This window comes from Peromyscus californicus, unplaced genomic scaffold, assembly GCF_007827085.1.
Source record: "Peromyscus californicus insignis strain IS unplaced genomic scaffold, ASM782708v3 Scaffold_3__1_contigs__length_106647218, whole genome shotgun sequence".
Taxonomy (NCBI): Eukaryota; Metazoa; Chordata; class Mammalia; order Rodentia; family Cricetidae; genus Peromyscus; species Peromyscus californicus.
This window is the reverse complement of record NW_026294551.1, coordinates 84,476,644-84,494,797: the sequence shown is the minus strand read 5'-3', so window position 1 is coordinate 84,494,797 and position 18,154 is coordinate 84,476,644.

The window sequence follows — 18,154 nt, the reverse complement described above, 5'->3', positions numbered from 1 at the left end:
TGCAACCAAACAAACATCAATTGCTGTTTTAAGAAAGCATTTATATCACCAATTATCACTGGATTACCCAAGAGATAATACTGCTTTCAGTTATGATATTAGGCTGTTCATAGTCACTAACTTGTATATTGGAGATGGAAGAGACTAAAATAAATATCTATGTTATAACATGGTAGATGTTAATGCTGAGATATAAACAGAAGAACACTTGTACAACCTTGAATGAAATGCTCTTTTCTGGTTTCAAAGCTTTCACTCATTGTCTCCTTTTGCAAGACTGAAAATTATTTTCCAAATTTTATTTGGTTAAGCTGCTAATGTAATAATCTTATATATTCATATGTTTTCTAAGAGAGTTGCCTGAGTGATGATGATCTTTAAGAAGATGACCATTTCTTTTCCTTCCCGTTGATTGTCCTAGACAAGGTCTTGCCTTACAGTCTAGTCTTGATTCTAACTTACAATCATCATTCAGCTTCCCTGGTGTCATATCACAAGTGAGAACCAGAACTAGCCTAGACTGTTCTTTCTTTGTTCAACTTCTGTAGCTGAAATATATGACTTTTGATGTATGTTTAAATTGGAAAAGAGTCAGTGAATTAACTGCATATTTCAGTTACAAAACATAGTGCTGCTGTGGGCTATAATAACAAGTGTTCAATCAGCATTTGTTTTATCAAGGAAGACTTACTTATCTCTGCCTATGAGATTTGGGGATTTAATAAAAGAAACTAGAATAATTGTGCTGCTGTTCAGGAGGAATTCATGGGTTGAGGAACATGTAAATGACTATTTCAGACAGTGGAGCTCAATAAAATTGAAGCCTCTATAGTATTAATTTTGGAATACTAGCTACAGTAAAGTTTTGTGGGTGAAAATGTCAGTAAAGCAAGATATAATTGCGATACCAGAATGCTAAGGGAACAGAAAAGAGTTTTCTCAAATAACAAATAATACAGTGTGATCTGTAGAGTTGTTTCTAAATATTTAGCTTTAAATTTAATGCTTTGTATTTTTTGCTCTGTATTTTAATGCCCTGTATTAATTTTGAGAACATACAGACTTACATTAATAACACAAGATATCAGCCGCAGTACACTTTCCTCCTTGCAACATACATGTTTTTAAAAAGTATCTGAAAGTATATATTTTCATAGCAGAATTATTTTAATATTGAAAGTTTATTTTACAGGCATGACATTCTTAGTATTTAAGTAACATAATCAAAGTGTGTCATCCATTTCTTGGTTTTTAATACTACATAAAATTTAAAAGGATACAAATTAATGAAGGTCTAACAATGGTAGTCATTACAGACTAATTTCTGTAGTTAGTGTTTAAAAATTTATCAGCATATCTTCATTGTCCATAGTGATGTACCTCTCAAAGACACCTTTATTCAAATAGGCTATGTGTATTTGCCTTCATCACCTCATACCCATTCCTTTCTCCCAGTTCACACTCACTCCCTTGCTTCACCAACCCTTGCATATCTTTTCATTTCATATATAAAATAATTTGTGTATCGTTATAAAAGTGAGGATCCACAGAGGAGAGGAATGAAATATTTGTCTTAATTTCACTCAGTAGACTAATATTATGTCTACACTTGCCCCAGATGAGAGAGAGAGCTAGGTTAAATTCAGTGCAAACATAAAGACACACATCTCTTACTACAAATCTGTCAGCTCTTTGAGAGTAAGAGTCAAAACTGTTCACTCCTGTATGTCTTCTCATACTTCCCAATAAAACTTCAGATAGTAGATGGCCTATACGTTTTAATTGAATACATAATAAACATCACAAGTGCCTAGAAATAAACACTATAGCAAAATAAGTAATACTTTTAAAACAAGAAAGGGCATGCAGCTAAACAGTGACAGCCAGACATCCCAGAGGAGTGGATAGGTCAAAACATTTGCTGTTCACATCTCACCTAGGAATTCACATCCCTAGGAAGTGAGCAAGTAGCTAAGTAAATGGATACATTGTTTATTTCTCTTTCACAAAAAAGTCTGCTCTCCTGAAAGGGATGCTTGTATGTTTAATATAGTTTGTCGTGAGTAAGTATAGAAATTTGTTATTGAACTACTGACTGATGTGTTCTACTCTATTTTTCTCTTTTCTTTAAAAAATATTTTGTATATATGAGTCTAAATATGGGAAATAATTATTATCACAAAGAATATGAGCTAAATCTATTTAACACAAGTTCCATATCTTACATATAATATACATTGTAGAACAGACATTACCATGACTAATGTTTTACAGAGAGGTGAGCACTTCCTACTTTGATATCTGTGTTAGTCATCTTCCTCATTACTGTGCCAAAATACCCAAGAAGAAGATACTTAAGGGATGGAGGGATTATTTTGGCTCACAGCTCTATTAAATTGCAGTCAATCATGGCTAGGAAATGGTAGCCTTGGGATTAAAGCCAGATGGTCACACCGACACCACAGTCAGGAAACAGAAAGAGATGGAACATTGCTACTCAGCTCCCAGTGTACTTTCCCTTTGGTCTGGAACTCCAGTCAATGGGATGGTATCATCCAAATTCATGTGGGTCTTCCCACCTCAATCAACCTAATGGAGAAAATGCCTCACATAAATGCCTATGACTTGTTTTCAAAGTGATCTAAAGACCATCATGGTGACATCTGAGATTAGCCATCAGTATCTTTTGATTATATTTATACTTCTCTCTCTGATACAAAAAAAAACTTCTGCTTTTTGTTAAATGTCAAAGATGAACCATTACTACAAACAAGTACATCTATCTTCATGCCTTGAACCTTTATTATGATTATAAAAATCAAATGACTTGTTACTTTGGGAATAAATATTACCTAGCAAATTACTACATTCTGATTGGTATCCACTGACTTCGTTGTTCACTCTATCATAGAGATTTCTCTTATTACAAACAAGTTTTGAATTCAGGAGCAGTTAATAATAAATGTAATGCAACAAGCACAAATATATAAACAAACATTTTAATATGCCAATGTGGTCAGTTATTCTAGGTAGTAAGCTTGTTTCATCAATACATATCGCCTTATTACCTATGATTATGGATCACTAAATGAAAACATCCTATACAGGCCTAGACACAGAATCAACAAAGATGAATTCCTTATTAGAAAAGATCATTGAGTATATGTCTACATAAGGAGGAGACTTTGTCAATTTGGGGGATGCATGGCCTTGAGAAGTGTTCACCACAGACAACAAGGGACTCTTAGAAGAAAAGTTCCTGGTCCTGGGTGCTGTTGAGCAAGGTACTCCATAAGCCAAATCTGCTCATTCCTACTATAAATAATTTCTGACATCAATCATTACATGAACACTCCATTAATGTCAAAGAGCTGGGCACTTGTCTACTAATTTACCTATTCTGCTATTAGAAGAACATTCATAGAACATCAATTTTACTCTTTGGACTACATCTGCACTTGAGTTGTTCAAGTAAAAAAAGCAGACAAAATAAAATATGCTAAAGTGTTTGTGAGCCTCTGATCATAATTCTGAGACTCTTCATTCACAATCATATGCTTTACCACCTGACACGAGAGAAACTTCTCCTTTATGAGAAATGAATGGCTAGAGGGGTTTAGATAAGCATACAAAGCACACACACACACACACACACACACACACACACACACACACACACACACATATATATACACATACATATACATATATAAGTATACTCATTTCTTTTTCTGTGAATTAATAGAATTGCTTTCTGGTATTTCTATGGGAGCAAAGAGAAAGCTTCTATCTTAATACTTCAAATAAAACAGATGGTTTTAGTCAATGTATACTTCCTTGTGGCAGTAATACTGTTTGTGCTTACAGGGCTGAGCAAGGAAGAGATTCTGCAGTGCCACCCCAATAATTACTCCAAAAGGACTTTAGAAATAAAGAGAAAAACACCTCAGCAGAATAAGATCAGGAGACTAACATTGAAAATACAAGATTATTACTAAATATTAAATAGAAATTGAAAGATGGACTTATTTGGCAATCAATTTGACTGATGTTTGGCAAGGAAAATACTAATAGCCTTTATCTTTGGAAATTAGTTCCTTCGAGAGAGAGCTACTGCATGATTTATAGCATGCTGGTGTTGCAATCAGATAGTTGTAACTTCAGAAAAATCCCTTGGGTTACCCTTCACAAGAAACATGGGGTGTGAAAGATAGGGAGATGAGCAAACAGACAAGACAGAAATCAGGCAAGGAGCTTACCTTACTAGATGGTGGCCATGGGGATAGTGAATAGAGTAAGGGAAAGTTAGGTATTATCAAAGCAGCAGAATGAAGAAACATTGTTAATAGTTACAAATAAGAGAAAAATCTGTCTCTCAGATACATAGGTAGATAATCAAGTTGAAAAGCAGATTTTCAGTTCATCTCTGCAGTTTTTCAGTCCTGTGTATCTTTTGTTACAGAGGGCTTTATTGTCTGATTCTCAAGATAAGAGATACAGCATTTTTTCATTAAAACTTACTCATTTTTTCATACTTTTTTTTTAAAAATCACAAGGACTGTTGTTTTTTTTTTCTAATTACTCTAATTCACTTGATATCTGAATGGCATAATATGTTTAAATTTGTTTCTCTGTAATGGATTGACTTGTCTAGGCAACCAATAAAAGCAGCAGAGGGACTCCATGTATTTCTTCCTGTATTATATTATAGCAACTGACAATAATAACAGTAATAATTATCCAATTTCAAGACGAAGAAGTCCCGTTGACCTCCGTTTGATCCCCTGGTCTGTCTACATCTGATTCAGCATTGATTTTATTCCCAAGGACATTGCTATAATCATGTTATAGCTGATTTATCACAATGTGCTTGCTGGCTAGTGATTTCTCATCTTAAACTTGCTTCCTTCATTTTTTTTCCACCACTGAAAGACGTATTGAAATGTTCTGCTTTTTTTTTTTCAAAGCAAAGCAAATTTTCCGTTTTCTCCTATATTTCTCTCGGTGGGTGGTGCAAAGTGACCTACAGACTTCAAGAACCATCCTAATTGCACTATGGAAGTTGGCAGGGTAAATAAAAGTCACAGAAAATGAAGCAAAGCCTTGTAGAGGAAACCAAATTTATATGACAAATACAGCCTTAAAGATGAGACTTAAGCTCTCAAGTCACTAGGCTTATTCTAGATTTTTTCCAGAAGGTATTTCTGTGATTGGAGTAATCAACAAGCTTTTTTTTTTTATTACAATGTCTTGTTTATAAATTGTTTCCCAGTGAATTCATTCTGCGCATCTAAATTTAATGTCTGTTAATTTTAAGCATGGTTAAAACTTGTGATAATAATAAACACAATAGGAGTCGGTTCAGTGTCCTCAGGCTTTGTTCACTGCTCATGTCATTCAGGTAGATGTCATGCTGATATATTTGGAATAATGCATAAATTAAAAATGTCTCAAGTTATTAGTACCCACTTCAGATGACAATGCAGAGGATCAGATAAATTAAGTAATACAAGCAAGTTCACCCAGTTTATTAGCTCCATATTTACGGGTCTATGAGTCTTATAATTCCTAATTCAAGCCCCTATAAATCCTTGTCCAAAGTCACTGCTGAAAGAGATATTGACTAAACTATTAGTCAGAATATATTATAATAAAAAGTAGCTCCAACTCCTGATAATTTCACACCTTTCTGTTAATATTTCCTACTTTTTTGGTTTGTGGCAAGCTCTGTTGGAATCCTTGGCACCCTGGGCACCAGCTGATTTTTTTGCCTATCGTCATGAAAAAGAGTAAAACAAAGAAGCAAGGTGCACCATGGATTACTATTACTCCTACAATGGAAAAAAAAACACTCACTGTCATAGGTTCATTGTCAAACAAGCTGCAAGGCCAGTTACGATTCCAGCCATTTGCATAATGCAATAATAAATACCAACGATGCATAGAAGGTGTAACTGAAGCCACATGGCATTTAAGGTCATTTCTTATCATTTATAAAGAACTTAGGTTATTCTCTTCCTAGTCAGAATATAATGCCTAATTCCCTGATAATTTGTCCAAGACTTTTACATGAATTAACCCTGTATGGATATAAAGTATGCAGATTTTTAGAATTTAGCAGAGTTGACATTTGCAAACAGTTTCCATAGATCGATGCATTGTTATCCAAATTCAATCAATTTCCATGATTATATACTCTTTGTCGAAAGTACTGGATGAATTTCTGGTAGTTTTTAAATAGAAGTTTTACACGGAATGTAGCTTTTTTGTTGTTCATGTAAAAATAGTCACAAGATGTGGTTGAAACTGGCAATCATTCCTCCATGGCAAAAGTTGCTTAAACTAATGGTGCCCTGTGTTGTTGGATCAAAAGCTTTCTAGTCTGTCACAGTCCTTACAATTCCCTGGCTGTGTTTTGTTTTTGTTTTATATCTGGGCCATGTCACTTCTATAATGTAGGTGGCTTGTCAGAAGCTGCTACCTATGTTCCAGAATGTACTGTTTCTTTCTTGTGGCTGAAAGCTAACTTCTACTTTGCAGTGTTCTTTGCTCACAGGCTGTGAGACTCAGTCCTCTCCATGGCAAAGTGAATGGTCATATTGGGGACCACTTCTAGACCAGAGCAATTCATATCCCAAATTCTTCTCTGTCTGCCTTACCACTCAAAACTCTACTGCATGGTTGAAGGGGTGGAGAGCAAGCATTATTATGCCACTGAAATACTGAGGGAAATCTGTTATAATGTTTCTATAGCTTTATCAAGATAATAAGAATCATGCATGCATTTGCATCTGTACCCACAGAAAACCATGTAAGCAACTTCATATAGATATACAAGTATATGCATATGACAAATGTTTAAATTTTCAGGCCCCAAGTCATGATAATTTCCTTTGGCTGTGGCAGGGGAACAAGAGAGAATTCCCTTTAAAGACAAATGCAGAAAAGCAAAATTGGTACACATGCTTCTGGCTGTTCTGAGAAATGCTAGCTGAATCTGTTTGGGTGCATTTCAGAAGAGAGATGAGAGAATGGACACAGTTTTAGAGAGCTGAATATGACAGCCTACGAGAACTGAGACACCAGACAGTGAATCCACAGATACATTGAGAATAAGTCATGTGATTTCTCCTGCTTTTAGAACCAGTAGCTTGATAGCACTGGGTTCTGTAAGCAGGTGAGTTTGAGAAATTAGGGTGACTGGGAAGATCTTCAGGCACAACACTTAGAGAAACTATAGTACCATTTAATGAGTGCTTCAGAAGCCTTATGCCCAAGGCATACAGTTTCCTGTGCATTATCTTCATTAATGGAAATATTACTATAAGATATATGTTCTAAACCTAAGAAAGCTTTAAAATGCTAATTGACATGGGCAAAAATCATTACAGATTGACTGCTAGTCAGAATTTGAACTCTGACGTTTTAATTACATTTTTACTTGTTTATTTTGTGTTTGGGGGCTCAATGTGTCCCACTCGTGTGGAAGTCTGAAGACAGTTTGGGGGTGTCACTTTCCCCCTTTCACCAGTATGGGTTGAGGGGACTCAAATCAGATTGTGAGTGGTGTCAATAGGTGCTTTCACCAGCAGAGCCCTGTCCCCTGCCTCACTGATAATTTATTTCTTTAAAATCCATACTATTCATTACTATATTGTATTATACAATACAGCCTGATATCCATGATAAAAAAAAAAAAACACATGGGAGAGAAAATTTAGTAATGTGTCTTAGCAATCAGAAGTTTTAGTATAATTAAGCATAAATCACTTTACTTAAAGCATCAAAACTGACACCGGTGACCAATAAACAAAACAATAAGAGTCAGGGTCCAGAAGCAGGAGCTTGGAACTAGTGTCCATTGCCTTGTCAGACAATCTCGGAAATACCACGCCCCATCCGTCAAGGGGCACTGTAGTCACTGTCTCGTGAAATGACTCTTGATAAATGAGATCCTTGATGAATTTGGGTATGGTGCCTATACATTGCATGTGGGTTGTGATGGGTCTAGAGTTTACTGACAGAAGACAACAGAATTTAAATCTTGTTGCCACTGGCCTAGCCATGAACAGATTGGTGGTTTTTGCTTCTGCCTGCTGGGAACCTTTGCTTCTGAGAGTGCTGTGCTCCAGTAGCAGCTTCCTTTTACTGTTACAGATTCTACATGGGCAATAAATGCATAAGGAAATGGAGAGCCTGTAGAGTACAAGGTGCTGGAGGAATGTTCAGGTCTCCCAGAATCTTGATCAACCCTCTTTTGAATTTGGCAGCATCTACAATATACTTGCAACTATATGAAAACATCATAAAATATTAACAGAGTAACTGACTAGACCCTGACAACCTAAGAGAATGGGAGACAACAAATCCTGGTTGTTTTAAACATTTAAATTTGGAGAGAACTTTGTTACATGGCAATAGATACCTTAAAACTATATAATGATGGAATATTGGAAAAGGATAAAAGTAGTTTCCCTGTGCCTGTGGAGTAAGTTGACTAAAACAACAATACCAATAAATTATGATGCACATTATATTCAATCTCTTGAGTGCAAGAGAATTATCTCATTGCATCATATGTTACTCTGAACTTATATATAAGAAAACCCCATTATGTACCACTTGAAACAATATCATATCCTTCCAAGTATAGCAACATCTACTGGCTCCTAATCCAATACGCTGAGCCTATAAGAAAGGTTAAAAACTGTTCCCCCAAAACCAATGCTATAAAAAAACTCTCCACTGATTTATGCATTTCATCTACTGTGATTATCATCATAGTTAGAAATGGCATCCCTTCACATATAATGAAATAATCTGTTCAGACAGCTGTCCACTCACTTCAAATTCCAGTCATCCATCATCTAAATATGTACAGAATGGCATGTGTTATTAACCCATTACTTAGAGGCTACTTGGTTATAGACTCCATATTATAATTGGGAGTCAGAGGACAATGCTACTTTAAGCTCATATTTCTTTGTCTAAAGTAAAGGGGTGATATGTGGACAGAAGACTTCGATTCGATGTGGTGCCACCCCCCTGTGTGGTGAGGTTGCAGTGAGCTGTTGTACTGCAGCTGTGGCACCTGCTTCTGCATAGTAGCCACAAGGTATGACCAGAACAGACTCAGTAGGGACACAGCACAGAAGTGGCTGACAGAGTTTCATGAAGAAAAAGTAGTATAACTACCAGCTCATCAGTCTTGTAAAAGATTTTTTTTTCTCCACTAGAAATGACAACAGTTTTATAGCAATGGAGTGTTCCCATACATACTGTCTCAAGTCTTTTGTAATCATAATATTTGGAACGTCTGAGGCACTCCCCCCTCAAAGTACTTTAACAAACATTAGCTATAATTGTAAAGAGCTTCAGGAGCCTTGGGGATGAAAAGTGCTGTATAAATGTGCCATGAAGCCAGGACTATTACTTCTGTACACTGCGGCATAAATTATCAGAAAATGAGTAAATGGATTTTGGTTTCACGCACTTGAATGTTAATTGGGAAGAAAAATCTCTTTCACTAGTTTGAAGATGACAATTATCCCACAGTCTATCTGCTTTAGCAGGCATCCCCTCTTTGTTAATCTTGACAGATTATAACCTCAGGTAAGCTCTGTGTCGGGAAGTCTTTGTGTGTATCTTGACACAGGGTTTAGTGTCAATTCCGATGCTCAGTCTGCTGTGAAGACATTCTCTGGTATCTCTGGCCATGCTATATATCACTCCGGTACATGCATCTAACTTCTGCTCAAGCAGAGAAACTAATCCAAGTGGTTATTACTTCACTGAGCAGCCATAATGCTTGGCAGGTTTTGTTATTGTTTGGTGATGGGTTTCAATAAAGAAATTTAAAATGTGATATAAACAATTTTTAAAAATAGCAATTTCTACACTTTATTGAGAGACAAGTTTATCAACATTGTATTTTCCTTCTTGATAACAGACCCAGTAAATGTTGCCAATTCTTAAGGTTTAAAGCACGTTCTAAAGAAGTCAATTGTTAAGACATGACACTAGTCACTTCAGTGTATTTTAGCATTTCCAGGTATAAAAAAATATGTCATAGAGGTGTAACTTGGGTACTTTAAATAAATTTCAAAACCATTATGAAATACTACTAGTTTCCCTGCTCATAAATTCTAAGATCCAGAACACCAGCATGATCAACTCTCCAAACACATCTCTCTATTGAATTTGCATTATTTATACTGAACAGCCCAGTGCTTAACTCATTTAGGCCCTCCTAAACCGTTACCCACTTTCACTTGACTCAGGAAATCCAGTTCTTGTCTTGCTGTAGGGGTTAGAAACCCTTCACTATTGAAAACTTGTGAGTACATTATTTCTCTTGACTCAAGGGCTGCTGCAAGCTGACCCATTTAAGATCCAGTCTGGACCTGGCAGCAATGCAGTGAATGAGTGCTGCGAACTAGCGTGAAGCAACAGGCAGAAATTCCAGGTCTTTGAAGGTAGTGACTATTCAGGACATGTGTTGGCAGGTGCAAATGAGACTTGTGAGCTTCTGAGCTTCTAATGTATAAGCTGAGACCAGAGCCATACAGCTTTTAAACAGTCTAGTGGGGGAATAACAGTCCTGCACCAACATCTCTCTGGCACAGCTCTGAGTTGGACAGCTTTTCCAACCTAGCTGTCATCCTTCATTGCTTTCTCTCTTGTATGGAGAACCCCTGCATACAGACTACTTTGCCAATCTATCTCTCTGCCTGAAGGAAGGTTTTTCCCTTCCTTCCCTTACTGGATTTGACTGAGCTAGGGGGCTAGCAGACTTGACGTTCCTCCTCTTGGTCTATGCTCCTCCAGGCTCATATCAAGCTAGTAACTGGTCCCCAACAGATGCCACTTTTGTTTAGGCAAGTAGTCCTTTGTGTGTGTGCTATTATGATAGTCCTCAAAGCATTTGCTTTGTCTCTGGTTTCGCTGTACTTAAGTGTAACCTTCCCACAAGTGACAGATTAATCTTCCCCTTTCATTGTATCACTATCTTGCTCAAAAGCCTTTAATTGCTTCACATTTCATAGAGGAAGAGGTTTAAAATCTCACATTAATAAATTGTAGTCCATCACAAGGGCTTACCATGGCCCAATCACTGTACTAAGAGCTTTACATCCATTATCTCATTTAATTATCGCATTGAGGTAGATATTATTATCCTTATTCTATGGATGAAGAAACTGAGGCTAATCTCCCATTGACCTCATTTTATATAATAAAAAATAATCTTACAGTGACTTGAAATCATATTTTATAAAAAGAAAAAAATAATCTCAAGTCCTATTCCAGCTTTTCAAATTGCTAACTAGATACATTTTAGAGAGAGTCACTTATATTTAAAATTCACCTCCATCATGTCTATCATAAGAATAGCATTGCCTATTTCTCAAGGTTATTTAGGATAAAACAAAATGATTTAAGTATAATAGTCTATCAACATAAGTTGATATGATTAGCTAAAGTAAAAGGAAGATAGAACACGTTCCTTTAGTATGGATGTCTATGAGGAACACAATCAAATGTGTGCTGCTGGAACATGAGTCCACTCACATAACTGGATTGCAGGGATGACTGTCTAGTCTCTCAATGCTTCCTGTACTGGTTGACCCATTCCCATGTGTAATGTGCACATAGTCTATGTCAGACATCTAGGGTAACTTCCAGTTTGGGTTTATAAGTCTCAGAAGAAACTACATCTATGTTAGAGAGAAGACTGCCCTGGGTTTCACTCCCATTTGGGTGTACAGCCCTCAAGTTTACATCTATGAGGCTAACATGGTATAAAATTGCATGGTTCAGAAAAGCATGCTAGGCTGGTGATTTAAATATATATTTAAAAAGACATGTATCGGTCTTTCATGGTTTGGGAAAGATTAAAACCATCTGGGGAGCAAGTACAGATTGTGAAGAACAAGCATTCAGAGGACAGCAGTTAGAGATGAGACAAGAAGAAAAGGCTGGAAATGATCAGAGGAACTCAGGGAAGCAGTAGGCGAGCCTGAGACACAGTGACACTGAGGACATGGTTTTCAATGACACTGGAAGCTACAGAGAGGTCAGATGAGGAGCAGTTTGAAAAGGGGCCTTTGCATTAGAGGTTTGGAAGAGTCTGCTTTGGATATTGGCTAGTGAGCGGGGATGAGGCAGACATGACTGATGCTTCTATTGGGAAAGTTTTGCAGTCTATCTTCTTTCCAGGAGACTGACCTTGATTAAGTCTCCTTAAGTTTTCATACTACTAAATTATGCCTCATTTCATGCTAGTGTTGAAATAGCCTTTATCTTAGAAATCAAACAAGACAGATGCAACTCTCTTAAAAGTTTGAATCCTCAAGAAAAGTGGCTAATCAGGAAAATAACATTTCTTTTCTCCAGAGCTCATGATATTTTGACTTGATTTCTAAATGCTATGGGTACCATCAAAATGCTGATGAAATACAATCTGTACACCCTGCCTTAGAGGCACACCTTATGTTTCAAACTGACAAGCAGTGGGAGACAAGATGGTCTGGATATCATCCCTACCCTTTCCATCAGTTTGAAGAAGTTCATTTGTTCTTTCTTTTCATTAATCCATGTATTTTGGTGCATCTGATGTGTCTTATACCTTTTGAGTGTGAGGGACACATAAATAACAATCAACCAAGTGCCCTGCTTTGGTTTGTTGATATTCTACCAGGATGTATGTTATTATTTCCAAAATAAAACTATGCCTCAATATGCAACTCTGTAATTTCATGTAAGTGCATTGTCACATTCTCATTCACTAACATTTGTTAGCCCATTACTATGAGCTAGTGTTTAGATTTTCTATTTGAATAAGTTGCTCTTTGAAATGAGATCCAACTAGAAATGTCAACAGGGACATGTTAACTTTTGGAGGTAGAGACAGATGAATATTTGCAAAGACTGGTGAAAACAACAAAATAAAATTATCAGACTATAACAACTCATGTATGTTACAGCACCGAGAATTGAGGATTGCTACCTCACAGTGGCAGAAGGTTTGTGGCATACCCAGTTCCAGAGTCATCACAATTTGATAGAGACTGTATACAGCTGAAGTAAGTTTAAAAGCACTACTCATTTTAGTAATTAATATTCAGATTCTATGTTTCCAAGACATACTAGACTGGAGAAATAAATCCTAAGTGACATAAGGAAAAAGATGATGTTTCTACCTTCCCAGACATTCTATCCTCAACTGATCAAATATTCCTGAATCAGTGGAAACTGCCCAACAACCCTCTGCCCTAATGATTAGTAAGCTCTTAGCAGAGTTACATTCTCAATTCCTTCCATGTTTGCATCTCGAGAAAGTGATTTATGAAATGACTAATGCGATGAAGACTTTAACCCAGTCTGGCAAACAAGAAAGCTAATTAGTGGCAATAATTTACTTCTGGTTGGAAATTCATAATTTGCTGGGTCATAACCCATAATTAATATATTTTCTGTGCTTCTTTCTTTAAGATAATTGATGGTGCATATTGAGTATTACTTTAGGAAAATGTGTGCCTTAATGCAATTAAAACCAAACCATAATCTTGTGTAGGTAAATTATATTAGACATTTCAAATCAAAGAATCTTGAAATTAATGTCTCAGAGTAACTATACAAGAATTAAATGTCTTATTTAAAATCATACTGAATAAACATAACCTTATTGGAAACACACTTCTTTGTTTTCTGCAATGACATTAAAATATACAGTCATGACACCTCATTGCTAGAAAGAAAATATTTGCTTGAGTTATCAATTACTGTAGCATATTGAGTTGGCAAAAAAAGTTACTGCTATGGAGTTTGTTATTATATTGAGGAAAATTGAAAACTAATTAGAAGCCAAAAAATATGAAATACTTGTCCTCTTCATCAAGAACTGACCATTTATAGCACATTTTACGTTTGACTAAATTTTCAGTACAAAATACTACTTGAGATAATATCACTAACACTATTCACAGATGCAACTTTATTAGCAATGATTACCAGCAATTTTAATCTATTTTTACTTCTCATAAGTAATGTATCCATTCTGCTATACACATTATTCTATAGTTTGACTTGTAACTGAACATTTTAGGTTTTAACTCTAAATGTGTCCATATACGTTGTATTCCTGGTAAGTGATATTTCCCATTTGTACACACACAGACACACACACACACACACACACACACACACACTCATGTACGCACATTTTTTTAACTTGTCCATTAAGCAGCTGATGGACTTCCTAAGTATTGTTCATTTTTGGTATTCTGTGCTGCATTGTCTGCACACATTTCACTTCTGTAAAATTACTTAAGTTCTTCTTTGTTTGTAAATGAAATCTCTTTCTTAAAATAGACCAGGCCATAAGAAATCTAGTGACTGTGGCAGGCATGGTAATGGGGAAGGGGTACATAAGTGTTTTTATTGGAGCAGTGGTTCTCAACCTTCCTAATGCTGCAACCTCTTCATACAGTTCCTCATGTTGTGGTGACCCTCACCCATAAAGTTATTTCAGTTGCTACTTTACAACTGTAATTTTGCTAATGTTAGAAGTAGCAATGTAAATATTTGATATGCAGATGATCTTAGGTGACCCCTGTGAAAGGGCTTTTCAACCCCCAAAGTGTTCACAACCCGCAAGTTGAGAACTGCTGCTTTCCAGTATAGATGCAGACAGCAACTGATGGTTATACACATTTTCAGTTTAACTGATGATACCAAATTATCCTACCAAACTGTTTGTTACTACATTCCACCTTCACCCAAACCAAATCTGAAGATCAGACATCATTGCAAATATTTGATATTGGCAGGCATTTCCATTCAAGACTACCTGATCTTATGTCATTTTATTGTAATCATTTTGGAAGGAACATTTGCATGTTCCATAATTATGAGTATGTCTACGAATTTTTCCTAAGCTAATATTCTATTTATCTTTCTCTTTTGCTTGCCTGCTAATAATCTTTTTTTCATTTCTTTAATCATATTTTACAGAATTATATGTTCTTATAAAACATTTATTAAGAAAAAAGTATCTAATAAATGAGAGTCAATACAGAATATAGGAAATATAAATTACAATTTCATTTAACCTCATTTGCATTTTATTCTGACCAGGTCATATTTAAAAGTGCCTGGAAACTACAAAAGTTTTATAGAAGAAGAAGAATTTCCTGCTACAAGTAGTCTGGGACTTGCTAACGTTCTCAAAATCATTTCATTTGGAACCTAGGGGCTTTGCACAGGAATTGCCCTGTCACTTACAAATAGACCCACATAGGCATTGACACTGCTTCCAGCAGTCCCCTTTAGGAAGCTGCAACCAAGTAGAATTTGGCATATGTCAAAGTGATGGGTGTGGAGAGATTTTGTGCTCTTAAATAACATCATTACTTTGTAGGGACTGAACCTTATCCAAGAGTTCCCTGCCATCTGATCCCTACCTATAAATCTCTCACAAATCTCCACATGGTCTCCTGGTTATTACAGAGATTAAATTAAAGGGAGGCTTGAAGACTCACAAGGGGATGCTCTACTCAAAGGGAGAAATGATATGAAGCTGCTTAGTCATTCAATAAAAAGGTAAAATGGCATATTATGAGTAAAACAAAAACAGATGTGTCATGGAGACATATACACACATGCATCAACATGATTAGAGGTGTGCAGTTTTAGAATCTATCAATTGCATGAACCATTTTTAATAAAAATCATGACTGAAATATATCAATATGTGTGTTTCCATGTTTATTCTATCACTGTTAACTGGTAATTTTATATGGATCTCTGTGTATCCAAAATGGTATAATCACATACACAGACACATACACACATACATACAAGGGCCTCGGGATTTGTTTGTCCAAATACACATATCAAGCAAACAGATCAATGAGTCTGTAATATTTACATCCAAATCTATTTCACTTACCCTAATGATCCATTCTTTACATAACCCATCATGGAAGGATTCTTTTAGGTAGAAATTGTCAATCTAATTAGAATTTAACATTTATATAACCTCAACAATGCACTACAGAGTGCAAAATTGACAGAATTGTAGCAGAGTTGTAACTTTCACGTTTATTCATCTAAAGATAATATTTTTCAACCACTAGCTACTGTACTGTCAGGCACTGGGGGCAATCTCTATTGAGGCTGCTTTCTAAACATGCAAGATTGAATTTGCTAACTTATATTTAGACAGTGATGACACAGGCTGAATACTACAAGAATAATGAATATGATGTGAAAAATCTGGAGGAAAAAAAGTGGGAACAGCATCCCTCATTTGAGAGAAAAAAATTATGAAATTAAATGCAACAAAAGAGAATGAAAATGAAGTTTTTAATAAGTTTGCATAATAAAAATCAATTCATTACATTCTAGCTAAGCGGGTGCTTTATGTCTACTGAGGTCAAACCAACTGCAATGGTTCAATAAATCAGTTGGTTAGCCAGATAAGAAATATGAATATTACAAAATCTGGAAATAAATCATCTGAGAGTCTTTTAAGATATTTATATCCTAGTGGAAGATAATGACATAGGTTTCTGTTTCCATTTTCTTATAGGGACAAAAGTTGGTCCCAGGATTCTAAGCAGGACATGTAAAGCTAGAATTGAGTTGGGAGATATCATTCTGAAATAATTAACCAAATTTAAAGATAATATAAGACAGGCTTTAAGCATTTTCTGTTTTTATTTACTATTTCTCATTTTATCACTGTCATAAAATATCCATATTTTAGGTATAATAATATGATATGAACATTTCCCTTAATTCATAAAATTGAGATAAGGCCAAAATATACTTTTTCCTATCCTTGTTTATTTATATTTTGTAAGAACTTATCTGTGTAATGTTTATAATAAAATTGTGTAAAACTTTTCAGTAACTTTCTATTTTTATATAACTATTGCTACATATATGTATATACATGCACAAATACGTATTTTTATTCAAAAGATTCAATTCTGCATTAGGTTATAAAAAGATATTAGAGTTCCCTCTAGACTGTAGCACAGTCCCATTGGTGTTTGGAATTTTTCAAATATAGAACATACTTTTACACAATTTTTAGTTATTTCCTAGTACCATATATACACAAATGTACAGAGCTATCTATCTATCTGTCGATCGAATGATCCATCCATCCATCCATCCATCCATCCATCCATCCATCCATCTAGCTACCTACCTATCAATTTTCTGTCTACATTTGTCTCTGAATAAAATTCTAGTCAAATCAATTTTTAAAAGTATTCCTGAACAAATAAGGGCAGAAGCACAGTATGTGACAGTAGAAAACTAAAATTTATAGTTTGTCTGACTTCCAGTCGTATGGGAACTGATTAAGCAGATTAACAAAGACACACGTTTCAACTATATAATAGGTAATAGCTATTTGGCAACATTGTCATTTCCTCAGAAGTTGGTGTTTGAAATTATATCTGAAAATGCCCATTAGATCTCATCAGCAAATGGAGATCTTAATTTTGTTTCACCACACCAAAACTGCAAAGGGAGCTAGAGGCCATGTACACTGGATGAACTTCAGCTTTGGTTATTACATTATTTGAATGTATTCTTATGCTCAATTTGTGTATCCAAGACCTACCCTGATATTCCTTTGCTAGATTTACATTTATTTGAATATTTAATGGATATTGAGTGTTCATGTCTTTGTTTTTTTAGGGGGTTAAGATATACTAATACAACATTACTAATTAAGATATTATATTGTATGAATTAAGGTAATGTATTACACATAATGGGAGATGTCTCTCATCTTTAGTTTACAGTCATAATCTGTATGACAGTTCCTTGTATTTCTTTTTAATTCAAGGACCTAAAGCAGATGAGTATTATCTAAAAACAATGCTGAGTTTGAGTATATTTACATACTGCATCAGTATTACTCAGTGGGTGAAAACCTCATGTAATTTACAATCTAAGAAATCATAACTTCTCTCTGCTAAAAAGAAACCTATCTGGGATTAAAGGCCCAGCACTCGGGAGGCAGAGCCAGGCAGATCTCTGTGAGTTCGAGGCCAGCCTGGACTACCAAGTGAGTCCCAGGAAAGGCGCAAAGCTACACAGAGAAACCCTGTCTCGAAAAACCAAAAAAAAAAAG